Source organism: Lytechinus pictus, chromosome 13 (genome assembly GCF_037042905.1).
Source record: "Lytechinus pictus isolate F3 Inbred chromosome 13, Lp3.0, whole genome shotgun sequence".
Lineage (NCBI taxonomy): Eukaryota > Metazoa > Echinodermata > Echinoidea > Temnopleuroida > Toxopneustidae > Lytechinus > Lytechinus pictus.
Genome location: NC_087257.1, coordinates 7,877,374 through 7,892,173, shown reverse-complemented (window position 1 = coordinate 7,892,173; position 14,800 = coordinate 7,877,374). Strand labels below are relative to the sequence as shown.

Genomic DNA, 14,800 nt, shown 5'->3' with positions numbered 1-14,800 from the left:
TACAGTTCTTTTCATATATTTTTATGAAATAAAGACAAAAATCGATGAGCGCCGTCTGGGGGATTTTGCATTGTTAACCCCGTAATGATGGTTGCACCATAGCGAGCCGTCTGTGTACGAGGAGAAATAAAAATGTTAAAAAACTCGAAACAGACGGCTGCCAGCTGTCTAATACGTAATGAGCTTTGAGGACGATCTTTCCGATAGGCGTTTTAAAATTCTGCTCTTAATTACTGTCCATTTCTCATAAAATTTGTCTTATTTTATAGATAAAATGGCCATATCATGTTTTAAGTAACTGGAGACCTAAAAATTTCCCTACCTAAATTCTCGAAACATTGCATTAGGTGATGTGCTTAATTGATCTTCTTTGTGCTCGCGTGCCAAACGTATACGTTGAGCTGAACGGGGATCAGTCTTTCTCTCTCTCTGTCTCTCCTACCTTTCCGAAATCAAAACGGTCCCTCGATCGGACATAGTTATTTAGACGCAGGACAAATAATGCTCTGACAACCAAACTAACTTTTCGTCAGCATCAGTAAAAATGTGAATGAGCTTTTAAAAACTAATACTAAAACTGATCTCAAATTGATCTTAGATCGATCTTAAAATTGAATTTGGAAATCGATTTTAAATTAATTTTAAAATCGTAATTGTACCTGTTCTAATTAACCGATTTTAAAATCGGCTCCCGATTTTACCACAATCGGCGATCACCTGCCAATCTTCGATCATGCCCCTTGAAGGGAAAATCGGATATAAAATATCGGCGTAGATCACGTTACCTTGCTCCATGCTACCGATGCACGCCGTGTCCGACCGTGGCCGGGTCCCGCCTTGGGGCCATTGCATGCAGGCATGCATGTCCGCACATGGGAATGACGATGTAATATCGATGTGGCAGATATGGCAAGTTCCGACTCGGAGTCCTCGTATAAAAACAGTAGAAGTCTGGATGTATTCTAGGATAGTTGAGCCACATGGCTGATTTGCTTGTTTGTTATGTTAAGCAGTAGGCGAGTGCATTTTATTTAAGACACTTGCCGGCTTAACACGAAACTAGAATTTCAATTTCATTTCATTTTCCCAGCGTGTTTGTCCCATTGAAGACATCAAATCGCATCGAAATAAAAAAATCGCCAAAAATCCAAAACCCGAGTGATTACGAACGCGACCCGAGTGATTTCGAACGCGAACGCGACCCGAGTGATTATAATAAGCCAAATTACAGTAGTTGCAGTGAAAAAGTCTGTAAAACCAAGTTAAGTATGACTATATCATCGTGGATCTAGATCTGGTACAGTTACATAAACTGAACTTTGTGAAATCATAAAATCTAAGCTGAAATACGATCACACTGAAGATCGCCAACACAGAAAGGCACACGTGGGACAGTGTATTATTATTGCTGGAATAAAGACCCGACGGAAGTGACCGAATCCGCGCTTATTTTGCTTATTTCTCAGCAACCCTGATAGCAGACACGGTCGTAATGACGTCATTAACTGATCGTAAAGTGGTAATACTCGTCATGTCGTCGTATTTATGACGTTCTTACGACGTCATTTTGACGACTTAGAATGGCAACTTTCATTTGCATTTTTATTTGACCAGATTATGACGTGATTTTGACGTCATTTACTGACCAATTTACGACAAGTAAATTTGCTCGCTTATATGACCAGATTATGACGTGATTACGACGTCATTTACTGACCAATTTACGACAAGTAAATTTGCTTTCTTATATGACCAGATTATTACGTGATAACGACGTCATTTATCGACCAATCTGCAACAAATGAATTTGCATTTTTATATGACCACATTATGACGTGATTATGACATCATTTATTTACCAAACAACGACAAAGAAATTTGCGTTTTCATATGACCACATTACGACGTGATTATGACATCAAATTTTACCAATCAACGACGAGGAAATTTACAAGTTTAATTTCAAAACCACATACTATTTTGCCATTTCTTCAACCTTGCCATGTTAGCAAGGCTATTTCTACTTATAAAAGGAAAAGTAAAACTAAAAAAAAATAGTACAGAATTTTTTTTATTTTAGGTAAAGTATATAATTCTTCAAAGAAAAAAAGTTTCAAAAGCAGTGGCAAAAATAATCATTTCTTAACTGGTTGCCAACCAAACCAAACAAGAGGAAGCTTTATATGTCAAAGAAGTTTGTATCTATTTTAAAACTTTTTTTTCGCAAGTGGTGTCATGCCCCGGTGTCATGCAAACCTCCTATCTAGTTAGCTCACCCCCCCCCCCATGCACGCCCCCCGGGCTCACCCCCTATACAAAATTCATGATCCGCAGAATTAATTCGCCGCCGGGCGTCGAGCCTGCGCATGCGCGCTGCACTGCATGCAACTGGCGCTGTAGTCGCAACCATTTAATTTGAAAAAGGAATGCGCCCGTTTTTCGCCGTAAATGTTGCAGCCTAATTTTGGATCGAGAATTAAGTGCGACGAAGATGGCCGTTAATAATAGTTCTACTACTTTAAGAACACGGTTCAGATTTGGATAACGACTTCGAAGGCATTCGCAGGAGACCAAACAGTAAGTTAGATAACCATCTTCTAAGATTTTCTTTTCGGAGCGCGGCTTGCCTTTGGCTTTAGATTTCGTGCACTGACACTACCCGGCCGGGGTGGCTGCCCCGAGCGCCGGCATGCTGAATAGGACAGGCTGCGCTGGTGGGCTCAGGGCCCAAGTCTGCACAGACACAGTGCACACTTTAAGGTAAATGCCAGTTGTGGTAACGATATCAAAATGAGTTCGTACAGAATCCAATGAAATGACCACCAAAGTGTCTGTCTATATTTATAAATAATATACCGTATGTGCCAAAGGATTCTGGAAGAAATTGTGTAATTGCTGTGAAATAAGCAAAAAAAGCACAGGATTCGGGTCAACTCGAGCCAAGGCAAGCGTCGGGCCGACATTAATCAGAGCAATAATAACTGTCCCACGTGCTCTTATCTGTGTTGGTGATCTTCAGTTTGAACATTTTTCAGCGTAGATTTCAAGATTTCACAAAGTTCAGTTTATGTAACTGTACCAGATCTACATGTATACCTTACTGCGGCAGCCCGAACACGTACTGTGTTCGGGCTGCGTTGTGATTCACCCCGGCTCACCAGATCAAACCAGATGAGCATCGGGAATCAATCAAAAATACATAAAATTGCACAAAACTGTTACAAAGGAATCAATACATACTTACAACTTAAGCCGCAATATGGGCGGCCCTCAAAACTTCGAAATAATTCCCCAAAACGAAGCAAAAACGTCGGAAAATTTTGCCGGTGTGCATTAAAAGTCGTTTGTACAGGAAGCAATGGAGGATCGATATAGCCTTTTGACGAGGCAACGAGATAAATTGATTTTTATCTTCGTGCTAGCAGAAAACAAAAACAAAAGAAAAATAATAGCCTAATCCTTATAAAAACAAAAAATAAAATAATAATCGATTATAATACGTTTATAATACGCTCTTCCTATTAATTTCACCCTGTTTATTCACTGAGGATCCTATAGAAATATACTAGAAGTCTTTGACAAAAGGCTATCGTATGAGGCATGCGAGAAAGGGTAATATGAATATTCATAAGTCTAACTTAGTGGCGTAATTTCTTTTTCGATGGTTTGGCTGCGTGGCAGCCAGTGAATAAATCACTATTTTAACGGCCTTTTGTTTTTATTCGATTAGCTTCTTTTCATGTAATTTTTTTCTTCATTCCTTTCTCGTGTTCTAATATTATTTCTTAGTTCTCCCTCGTGATTTCTTTTCACTTTCTTTATTTTTTATCCCCTTTTCCGTTTTGTTTTTATTATTTTCATATTTTGTTCATCTACTTTTCGTTTCGTAGTTGATTTTCTTTTCCTTTCTTTACTGTTTCATTCTTTTCTTTTTGACTTTTGCTCTTTTTTCTTCGTTTCTTGTCTTTTCTTTTCCCTTTCGTTTTCTTTTTTTATTCTTGTTTTCTTTACTTTTCTACCTATTGTCTCTATATTTAAATTAGTTTCTTTATCATCTTTTTTTTTCGAGAGAGATTATGCACGTGGTGTCGCACATTTTTTTTAATATGCATAATTGAAAACAATTGATACACCTTGTGAGTAAAAAGATAATTTGATAGCCTATTTTATGTGGTTTGTATTGACGCTTGAAATGATGAAGCCTATTCTTTGCAAATAATTTATTTCCTTGTATTATATTAAGAAGTACTAGTAATTTGATATCATTTCATGTTTGTATTTGAGTATTATTCTATTGTTGTAAATTGTTGTACAAAATAATTATTCAGCCTTTGGCTGCGAGGCATGTTTTTAACAAACCATTATTGAATTGATTTTAGCCATATATATGGCTGCTATTTTTTCAAGCATTCAGCTTACGGTAGCTGGTCTCTGCATTTGAATTCATTTGTTATTGTTTACATGAATTATGTCTATATCTTCTTATAACCATAGGCGGCGGAAGTGGGGGCGGGGGGAGTATCCCCCCTAAATTTTAGGTGGGGTTACGAACCCCCCTAAATTTTTTGTTGATAACCTTTTTTTTTTGCTTCAATTTTTTTTGCTTGTCAATTTTTTTTGCTTTTCAAAAAATGTGGTGCCCCCTAAAATTGTTGGCTTCCACCGCCAACTACATTGTCACCGTTGTAATTTGATCATTATGTATGTTTGATTTTAAATAATTGTTATATATTTGCAATTTTGAATAAATGCAGAAATACCTGCTTTAAAAAGAAAGAGAAATGCTCGCATATATGACGTCACAAAAAAAAAAAGATAAAACTCTATTATTAGCCCGGGGGTGGTGGCTCAACTTACCCCGCCTTCCCCTATATATATATACATTTTTTTTTTTACCACAACCGGCTGGATACGTCTTTCTCAGGCAACATCTTCCCACTAGCGTACCTATACTGCCCCCCCCCCCTTACGAGTCACACTCACAACCCATGCAAGGGACGTGTCCCTAGCTATGCCATCCCCCCCCCCGATGAGTCACAACTGATCCCTGACAAGCCACCATAGTGGCCCCCTCCTTTGAAGTTGAATACCTTCTTTTTTCTTCTTTTTTTTTGCTTGTCAATTTTTTTCTGGTACGAAATCCTTTATTTGTGATCGAAGACCTTTTTTTTTTTTTTTTTTTTTTTTTTTGCTTGTCAATTTTTTTCTGGTACGAAATCCTTTTTTTTTTTTTTTTGCTTGTCAAATTTTTTGGCGGACGGTTTTGCCCCCCCTGTGGAAAATCCTAGGTACGCCACTGGCCATGACGTATTTTTCTTTACTTGGGCAAGTGTTGGTCCTGAAAAGGACCACCCAATCTCTTTAAAAAATAATAAAAAAAGACGTGTTGCATTTTGACCAAGAAAGATCAGTATGGAATCCAGTTGAGTACTACTAGATTAGGACACAAGTAATAATATTGTGACCATGCAGTAACAAACTCCAGTAGACTAATATTATATTAAGACCACTTTAATTTCGAGTTAGTAATTCAAGATCAGTTTGACAAGTGGAATTTCAACTTGTAACTTTTTAAATTGACTGGTCTAGCTTAGTTGATCCAGTCTAATTTCATATGGACGAATATACGCGCAGCACTGAACCAGTAAGACAAGTAACCAATGTTGCAATTTCCAGATCGAGTTACCAGTTGAAATTCTACTGGTCAGACTGGTCCAGTTTAAACTGGTTCTTTGTGATTTATTACTTTCTCCATTAGTTTGTGATGGAGGGCAAAGCACGTGCTCTTTCCGTAACCCGTTGGGAGAATCACGAGACTGTCATTTCCTCTCTGGGCCTCTTCCACGGCCTGTTTTTGAGGCACCTTTAATTTTATTGCAAATTCTTCTTCAAGTTCCTCCATATTTGCAACGCGAACTACGTTTCTGACGTCAATGTCGACTCAATATTGACCTTGATTCTAACTTATTACATCTCTGATTTAAAAAAAAATGTATTTTGTAAACGCAGTCATGTTTGTTCATAATATACAGATTGAGATAAATATAATTTTAATGAAATGAATTCTTCTTTAAATAATGTTTTTTTTTCTATGTTAAATGCAAGCAAGATTGATATCCATTACTGAAATACCTAAATCGCGATTTATTTGAAAAGCAAGTTCGTGATTCGACCGAAGTTTTCTTATCTCTTCTTGTAATGCATATTCATTAACCTTAACAGTGACGACATCTTATAAATATTCATGTTGCGCATGCGCATACATGTTTTTCATTTAATTCAACATGGCGATTCGTACGAAATCCGAAAATTGATCCTCTATTGTACGATTCCATCGAATTTTCGTAATTTTAAGGAGAACGTATCTTGAACTCAGTTTGTTTAGGTAAGGTCAGTCCTAACTGTCGTATTTTTGGTTTCGTTTTATCATCCATGTTTTTGTAATTTAGCGATTAATCTAGTGCATCAGTGCACTCCGGTGAGAACGAGTGGGAGCGTTCAGGACCTCGACACTGTCTAAAGACGTCGTGTCGAGGTTCCCGGGGCAACATGTATACCCAGTTGTTGTGTGTCCGGACAGGTTGTGTGTCCGGACGATCAATTTTAGAAAGTAATTTGGAAAAATTTACAACTAATACAAGCGAAGTTTCATCAATTTTTAGTTCAAAATGTTAGGAAATATTAGAGAGAACAAAATCGAAGATGATTATAACTATTGAATTCATATTGTAATCCAAAGACAAAAAAGAAGGCTTCAAAAATATAAAGTGTCCGGACACCCGATCCCCCATCCTACTATGTAGGCCCTAGATCCTCGATGATATACCGTACTGACAATTTTTTAAATCCTAAATCTACCGGGGTATTTTGATTCTTGTCATTCCCGGGGGGGGGGGGGGGGAGGGGGGGTATTATTGCCCCCCCCCTTATAAGATCTCGGCCGTGGATTGCACGATCACAACGAAAATTTGCATGATGGTAGAGAATGACGTAATCTACGTAGTTGCATTGGTAAATTTCACTGAATTCATATTTTTTTATTTTATATGAATTAATTATGCTAATTTATTCATGAAATCATACTTTTTGCTCTGATTCACTAAATAAAGCTCCTAGAATGCTATTTTTTGGGTGAAAATATTCTTTATAGCATTCCTAACAATTGTGAATGAAAAAAAATCTGGTACCAAGACCGATTTCTTATGTATTTTTTTTTTTTTAATCATGTATTTCTTTGTTTTTTTACATTTTGTTTTTTATTGTATTTTCGATGGAAATCGTTCTAGACTTAATTCTAATCATAAACAAGGCAAAATTAATTAAGTTTAATCAGTAAAAGTAGAAATAATGATAAATTTATGAATTTTGGCTAAATACACAATTTGCATTGGATTTGTACATGAAATCATGTTTATGAGCAATTTTGGGTCTGACATGCACTTACATAATGTTGCGTAATGTCGTAACCGCGTACCCGGGCGTCACAAATTTGGTCTCAAAATTTGCGCGAGACTTGAAAGTAAAAAGTCAGTGAGCGGCGCGATCAAAATTTTTTGCGCGACAGCGTAGTGATGACATTTGTTGAGGGGGGGGGGGGGTCAAATTGACCCCCCCCCAGTTTAATAAGGGTTAAGGGCGTCACATGAAATGCCCTATATTCATTATTTTTCTACCAAAAGCACCATTTTGAGTAAGATTTTTAATGAATAGATCTGTTTGACATTTCAGGAGAAAGAGAGGGAGACACAAAACCACCTGTCTCGGTGTCACACATGAGGAGTTGAGGAGGAGATGAAGTCAGTGAATATGACCTGGCCTGGGGGAGTTTCCAGAAGAAGGCCCAGAATCGCTGGATGCCAGGAGTGGAGATCCTTCGTTGCTGCCCTACATGATAGGAGGCATCGGGCAGTAGGTAAGTTAGAAGGCTATTTCAGATGTAAAGCCTTTTTTTTTTGGGGGGGGGGGATCATTGGGAATCTCTATTATCAGAATCACGCAGATTTGGGTGTGCACAAACTCGGGGCATCTTATAATCTGTTAATGGTCCTGACTGTACTTCGAGGACTCTGTGATATTTTTTCATTGTATTTTCATTCACGGAGCCTAGACAAGTCTCTGTTGCCTGTAGAACTTTGTACACTAAGATGGATTTCCCTAGAAAATCCACCCTTCCCACAATAATTTTGGGGCAAACATTTAATTTGTCCAATTTGTAAGCTTTTGTACTCTAAATGCATACAAAGGCTTAAAAAATGTTAATTGTTGGAAGGTAAAAATTTTGAAGGATCACTTTCTTACAATTCCCACGCTATATAACGCAATGACATGAACTTTAACTCGAGTGACGTTCGTATGCAAGAAATACAGAATTGGTGCACATGCATAGCTGATTGATTCATTGTGCTAGTACTGGTACTAGATCGGTTTGGACGTTCTAATTTCAATGACAAGTTTAGATGGTAAATTGGCGCTAATAAAATTTTGCATTGGTCGATCTCGCGATGCCAGAAAACTAATTCCACCTCAAAATTTGTCAGATTTTTTTTTCAAAATATATATTTAATCGATCCTTGACCTGAATTTAAGCCAAATCAGGCATAGGGAATGGCTGTATTTCAGCCTCGAAGTTCGAATTCTCGGCCCTGACAGTCATGGTTACCCCATAACCATTTAAAACACATAAAAAAGGCATGAATTAAAATTGTAATTATAAAAAAATAATATGTTTTATGTGTCAAATAAATTGATTCTAAAATTCCCTTCCTTATACAGAGATGGTTAAAGGTCTTGAGGGCATCATGCCCCCCCCCCGACTTGACTTAACATGTTAATATTTGAAGTATAAAATATGTAACAAACCCCACATCGTTTTTTAATCATTTAAAATAAATTGGAAATTAATATTGAAACCATCTAGTTTTTAATGAAGATTAATAAATAGTTTATGTAGAAAAAGTTTTTATGTTTCTCCTCTTCTGTTATTTTTGCAGATGCTGTAATTTGAAACGGAAGGTGTCCTGCCAATAAATTTTCATCCCACCTGAACTGCCTTGCCTGCCTGCACCCAGTCATCTGTTCCTGAGCATTTTCATTTTCCTCTATTTTTCATCATCGTTTGTTTCGGCCTGTATGAAGTGAATTTCACATTGATTGGTGGAGCTGCTAAGTTGGCATTACAGGGCCACGCCGGGGTATGATCCTTTGGGTTGAACATCATGACTGCTAGTTGGTCGGCAAAGGTGATGGGATCGATCAATGTCACATGGAGTAAGATCGATACCAATCTGCTTTGCTACATTTCGAACAATCTCATACGGATACGGATATTATTGCGACAGGAGTACTGCTCGATGTGGTCAAGCCTATTTGACAAAGCATTATGGTGTTAGTCATGTTATCAGAAACCGATTTTTCAAAATCACGGAGTTGCTTCAATTTAGTATCGATAGATATTTCAAGAACGTGTAGACTAGTGAGCTTTTCATCAAGAATTTCACGCAATTTATTTTCGCGCTTATCCATGTCATCATTGAGTTTTTGTCTCTCGCGTTCCATTGCCACGGCCACCGCTCTTTGAACGACTGTATCAATATGATCTAGGTATGCTGGGCTTTGTTTAGATCCAGTTAATGATGAAGCAGAGGATTGTGTACATGCGTTAGCCGAGTGCAAGCGGCCTCTTGATCTGGTGGATATCTTAGACATGTTAGAGATTACGTAATGATATAATTGAAAAGTGGGATGGGCTGTGCATCTGCCAACTCACCAGTCAACCAATTAGAGACGGCCTTCCAAAGTGACACAGCACGAAAATATCAATATGGGACTGGTCTAGTCAACACATAGATCCTGAAAAAACCATGGAGACCGCAGACGCAAAATGACTTCCATACATAAAGATATGATGCACAATTTCCAGTGGGTTCAAAACACTGAACACATGCTATGCTGATACACAGACTATCATATTAAAGAACTTTATCAAGCAAAGGAAATCTGGTATGAAATCTCTCAGCTCACATAAAAAGCCTACGTAGCTACATGTAGGGAAGAAAATGCGTAATTGCTGAGAAATGAGCAAAATAAGCATGTAATTCTATCAAATGTCAGGTATTTTTCGAATCGATTATAATACACTGTCCCACATATGCTTTTCTGTGTTTACAGCGATCATCAGAATTATCGATTTTAAGTTAAAAAATTCATGATTTTACAAAGATACAAGTTTACATTAATGTACTAGATGTAGATTATGTACAATATATTGACAATGAACTTTGATTTTATAGATTTTCTCAAGAAATAATTGTTTGCTGCAACTACTGTCTTTTCCTTCTAAGTGATAGTGTAATACAACAGTTCCACAAACTATTTTCATCAGACTTATTGATGCATGATTCTTTCACCCAAATGCAAGCTTCCATAAATCCTGAAAACTTTGCAACTCAGGTGTTTTTTTTTTTTACATACAGTATATTTTGTCCTACATTGCATAGTTGCCTTAAGTTAATAGCGCACCTCTAGTAGTAACTATCTTAAAATGAGTTCGAACAGAATCCAACAGAATTACCAGCAAAGTGTATGTATATATAAAAGATGTGTGCCAAAAAGCTCGGGAAGAAAATGTGTAATTGCTGAGAAATGAGCAAAATAAGCATGTAATTCTATCAAATGTCGGGTATTTTTCAAATCAATCATAATACACTGTCCTGTCCCACATATGCTTTTCTGTGTTAGTGATCATCAGAATTATTGATTTTAAGATCAAAATTCATGATTTTACAAAGATACAAGTTTACATTAATTTACCAGGGCCCCGTCTTACAAAGAGTTATGATTGATCTGATCAATCGCAACTATGGACGGTCAGCAACGTTAACATCTATTAAGCATGTTTGTTCAAAATATTTTCTAGCTATGATGTATGTTCATGCATTCATTGTTTTCTCAAAAATTCGCTGCGCTTCTCTTTGCATACAAAGGACATTGTGCAAATTTTTCGTAGAAAAAATTATGACACTGATGGATTTCCATAGAGTTATGATTGATCGGATCAATCGTAACTCTTTGTAAGACAGGGCCCAGATCTAGATTATGTACAATATTTTGACAATTAACCTTAATTTAAAAGACTTTCCGAAGAAATAATTGTTTGCTGCAACTACTGTCTTTTACCCCTGGCCCTAAGTGATAGTGTAATACAACCCAAACATTTCATAAGAATTAATGTACATGTATGATTCTTTCACCCAAATGCGAGCTTCCATAAATCCTGAAACTATTCCAACTCGGGTATTTTTTTTTTACATACAGTATATTTTTACCTACATTACATAGTTGTCTAAAGTTGAAGGTATATTTAATTACAATTTCAACGAAAAAGCTTTATTCTTGGAGATCATTATGCCTCTGTTATGTATTAATGTGTATTTATACATGTACAATTGTATGTATTGGTATAACAAACATTGTAATTTCATTCCTTTGACCCTAATACTGCATTTTCATAGAAAAGAGTTTTTTTTTTCAATCTATTTAGAGTTTTCAACATTTTGTATTCCTTTTTTTTTTGCTGGTAATATGTTATGCAACTTTTATTTATTAATAGAATATTTGCCACGATTTCGTAATTGAAATGCGTACATGTATTTGATTTCGTTTTCCATTTTTGTATATATTCTTTTTCGGGGGGGGGGGGTCATGTTCTTGAGACCGAGACAAGTTATGCAAGGCCCTGGCATGGAGGATCATTATATTGTTACTGGGAATGCTGGACATTGTCAGACCACCTCAGTATTCACCAAATATAGATAATCCTCAATGACAAGGTCTTTGAAGTGATGTGTGTATGTACATTGCATGTAGAATTTAATGTTTAGGTCATTATCACGTCAGAATACGTTAAGATATCATAGTTGACTCCAAAAGACGTCATATTCATTTCAATATGCGACGTCAATATGACGTCTATTACTAGTCAGCAATATGTTGCAAAGTCGTCATTCAGACGTCGTAGTTGACTTATAAACACGTCATAATTACATCAATATGACGTCTGAAACTGGTCAGGAATACGTCGCAAAGTTGTCATTAAGACGTCGTAGATGACTTTTAAAGACGTCATAATTACATCAATATGACGTCTAAAACCGGTCAGGAACACGTTACAAGGATGTCATTAAGACGTCGTTGTTGACTCTCGAAGACGTCATAATCACGTCAATACACGACGTCAATCTGACCCTTGATAATGGTCAGGAAAACGTTGTAAAAACGTTGCTAAGACGTCATTAAGACGTCGTAGTCACTCTTGGAGACGTCATAATGACGTCAATATACGACGTCATAATGACGTTATTCGCGGGTGCAAGATCCCGTCAATAAGACGTCATGTTACGACGTCAAAATGACGTGACACTCGTCGTTAAACTGACGTAATTATGACGTCATTTTTACCAGTTTCTGCTATCAGGGAATTACACACTTTCTTCCAGAATCCTTTGGCACATATTTTTTATTCATACAAACAGACACTTGGGTGGTCATTATATTAGTTTCTGTAAAAAGTCATTTTGAGATCGTTACCAGAACTGGAATTTACCTTTTAGTTAGTGGTATAGGACTTTGCTGTTTCAGGAGCAAGCCAATTTGTTGCTTTGATTCCTCCAATTACCCTGATTACAGCGTCATGGTAGAATGTAGAGTCGGTTTACCTGCTTCTGGTAACGAAACCTGATTAATGCAAGGTGTAAAAATGGTAACACTTCTTGCAGTCGGTTGATCTCCTGGTTGCCATAGCCTCTCCAAAGTCTCAAGTTGCAAAGAAGCAAGAAGATGCGAGGGTCATGCTCTTTTGTTTTCTTTCTGCCGTGGTTATTGAGGTCTCCGGTTACGATCTGTTCCTTCACATGTTCACACTGGCCCGTATGTTGCATCGGAGCGTGCTATACGGTAGTATGTGATTGTAGATGGCTTCATTTTGCTTGGCGCGCAATTTGAACAATGAGGGTAGAATTATTGTCCACCACCATTTAGCAATCTTTTTGCAAGGAAATAGGTACGTGTTAGATTGATAAGATGTTCGTATTATATATAGTTGTTCTTCGCGAAGAACATCGATGCTCAGGCAGCATTCTATATAATACATCGATAAGAGGTTATCATTATCAGTTTAGAGTAATTTTGTGAAAATATGCTGTAAGGGTATTATATAAATTATCGTTTGATTTGCAATGCGACGTACTTTTCACCCCCTAATGATACTCTGTATAAGAAGGACCGTGAAACTATCAATTAAATATTAGTTATATACGGGTAACTCCGCGGGGAGAATAAGACTTAGGTCAAACGAAGAATCCCCTCGGAACACTCTTTGCAATAATGTATGATTTACAGTCCAACCGCGGGAACGGATTTAACGCTTTGGCAGTCATCATAACTCCCACAGTCAGGTTGACTGGAATAATGGGAGAAAACAACGAACCATATACAAATGACATGGTAAAAAATAATGATTTTCCAAAATAAATTTGGGAAAATAATTACTGAAGTTTACACAACTTTTAACACCTGCTAATGGGTTAAATTTTTTGGGGGGTAAAGAATTAACCTTTTGCGTCGACCGAGCCATCAATTCCTTTACAACTATGACATTCAATATCAAACATCATACCATTCAATCTTCGACTTGTAATATAATGTCATGGACCTGAAACCAATATAAATGGTAACTTTGAGGGGTTTTAGACCCCTAGGTTTCTAAAAATTAGGTCAACTACATGATCTATGTAGGCGCAAATAAAGATATTGGTTGCAATTACGTGCCGTATTGCTCAATGTTTGACCCAAATGTCAATTGCGCATCGAGAAACGGAAGCTCGTTCACACTTACAAGGTACACTTTGATAGGGGATGGTGGTTATGAAGTTAAGGTGATGTAGACATCATAGCCACCCTTATATTTATTGTAACCGCTTTCATTGTTTTATAATTATCATATTTGACGTTATCATTATCATCATCTATACACTATAAATAACTGAGTAAACATTTACCGAGTATTGGGTAGGAAGGGAACATGCATGTTTGCTTGGTAGTTCTTCCCCTATATTGGGCAAATTGCATGTTTTAAGGGTAAATTTCAAGTGACGCAACATTGCGTGTTTGATATCATGTTACTCAGCAGACATTCAAGTTCCAATTTTACCAAATATCGGGTAAACTTTTTATAGAGTGTATAGTAGGAGTAGTAGTAGTGGTGGTAATGTTAATAGCAGCAGTAGTATGGTTACGTAATGTTCATACCACATAAGTATTTGATAAAGTGGAAGTCATTTTTTTAATATAAACACGATTTCCACTGTTTTGAATGCATATTCCAAGCTGCGATCGTTCCAACTTTCGGAAAGAAAAATGTTATTAGCATGTTCGCTATCATCAAGGACATGGCTTGTATTAAGGGTTTTATTCATAAGCTATTGCTCGGAGTTGATATTGTGTGTTTTATTGTACCTGAAAGAAAAAAAAAGTAGGATTTTATTGTCACTGCCATAGTTTTTAATCGTATTTAGGTAGTAAACGTGATCATACTTCACTATGCAATAATAAAAAGAAACATATCAATGTCTAATGTGATATCCCCTGCATCTCAAGGCAAGATATTGTGATCTCTTTCGCGTCCACTTTTATGACTAGCGATCATGATCTCATTTCAGACTTTTTTAGCAGCTAAAGATGGATCCTTTTTAAGAAACATGTGAGCTATCTATCTTTGCCCTACATAAACTGATCACATATACCA

The 14,800-nt window shown here is 36.9% G+C and overlaps 1 long non-coding RNA gene across 1 annotated transcript; it reads left to right on the top strand.

The window, feature by feature from the left end:
* The first annotated feature begins 2,412 nt into the window (after positions 1–2,412).
* Positions 2,413–11,633, top strand: LOC135156366 (uncharacterized). The gene is made up of 3 exons (XR_010295489.1): positions 2,413–2,577; positions 7,729–7,912; positions 8,991–11,633. It is a non-coding gene; the product is annotated as an uncharacterized LOC135156366 (long non-coding RNA).
* The last annotated feature ends 3,167 nt before the right edge of the window (positions 11,634–14,800 follow it).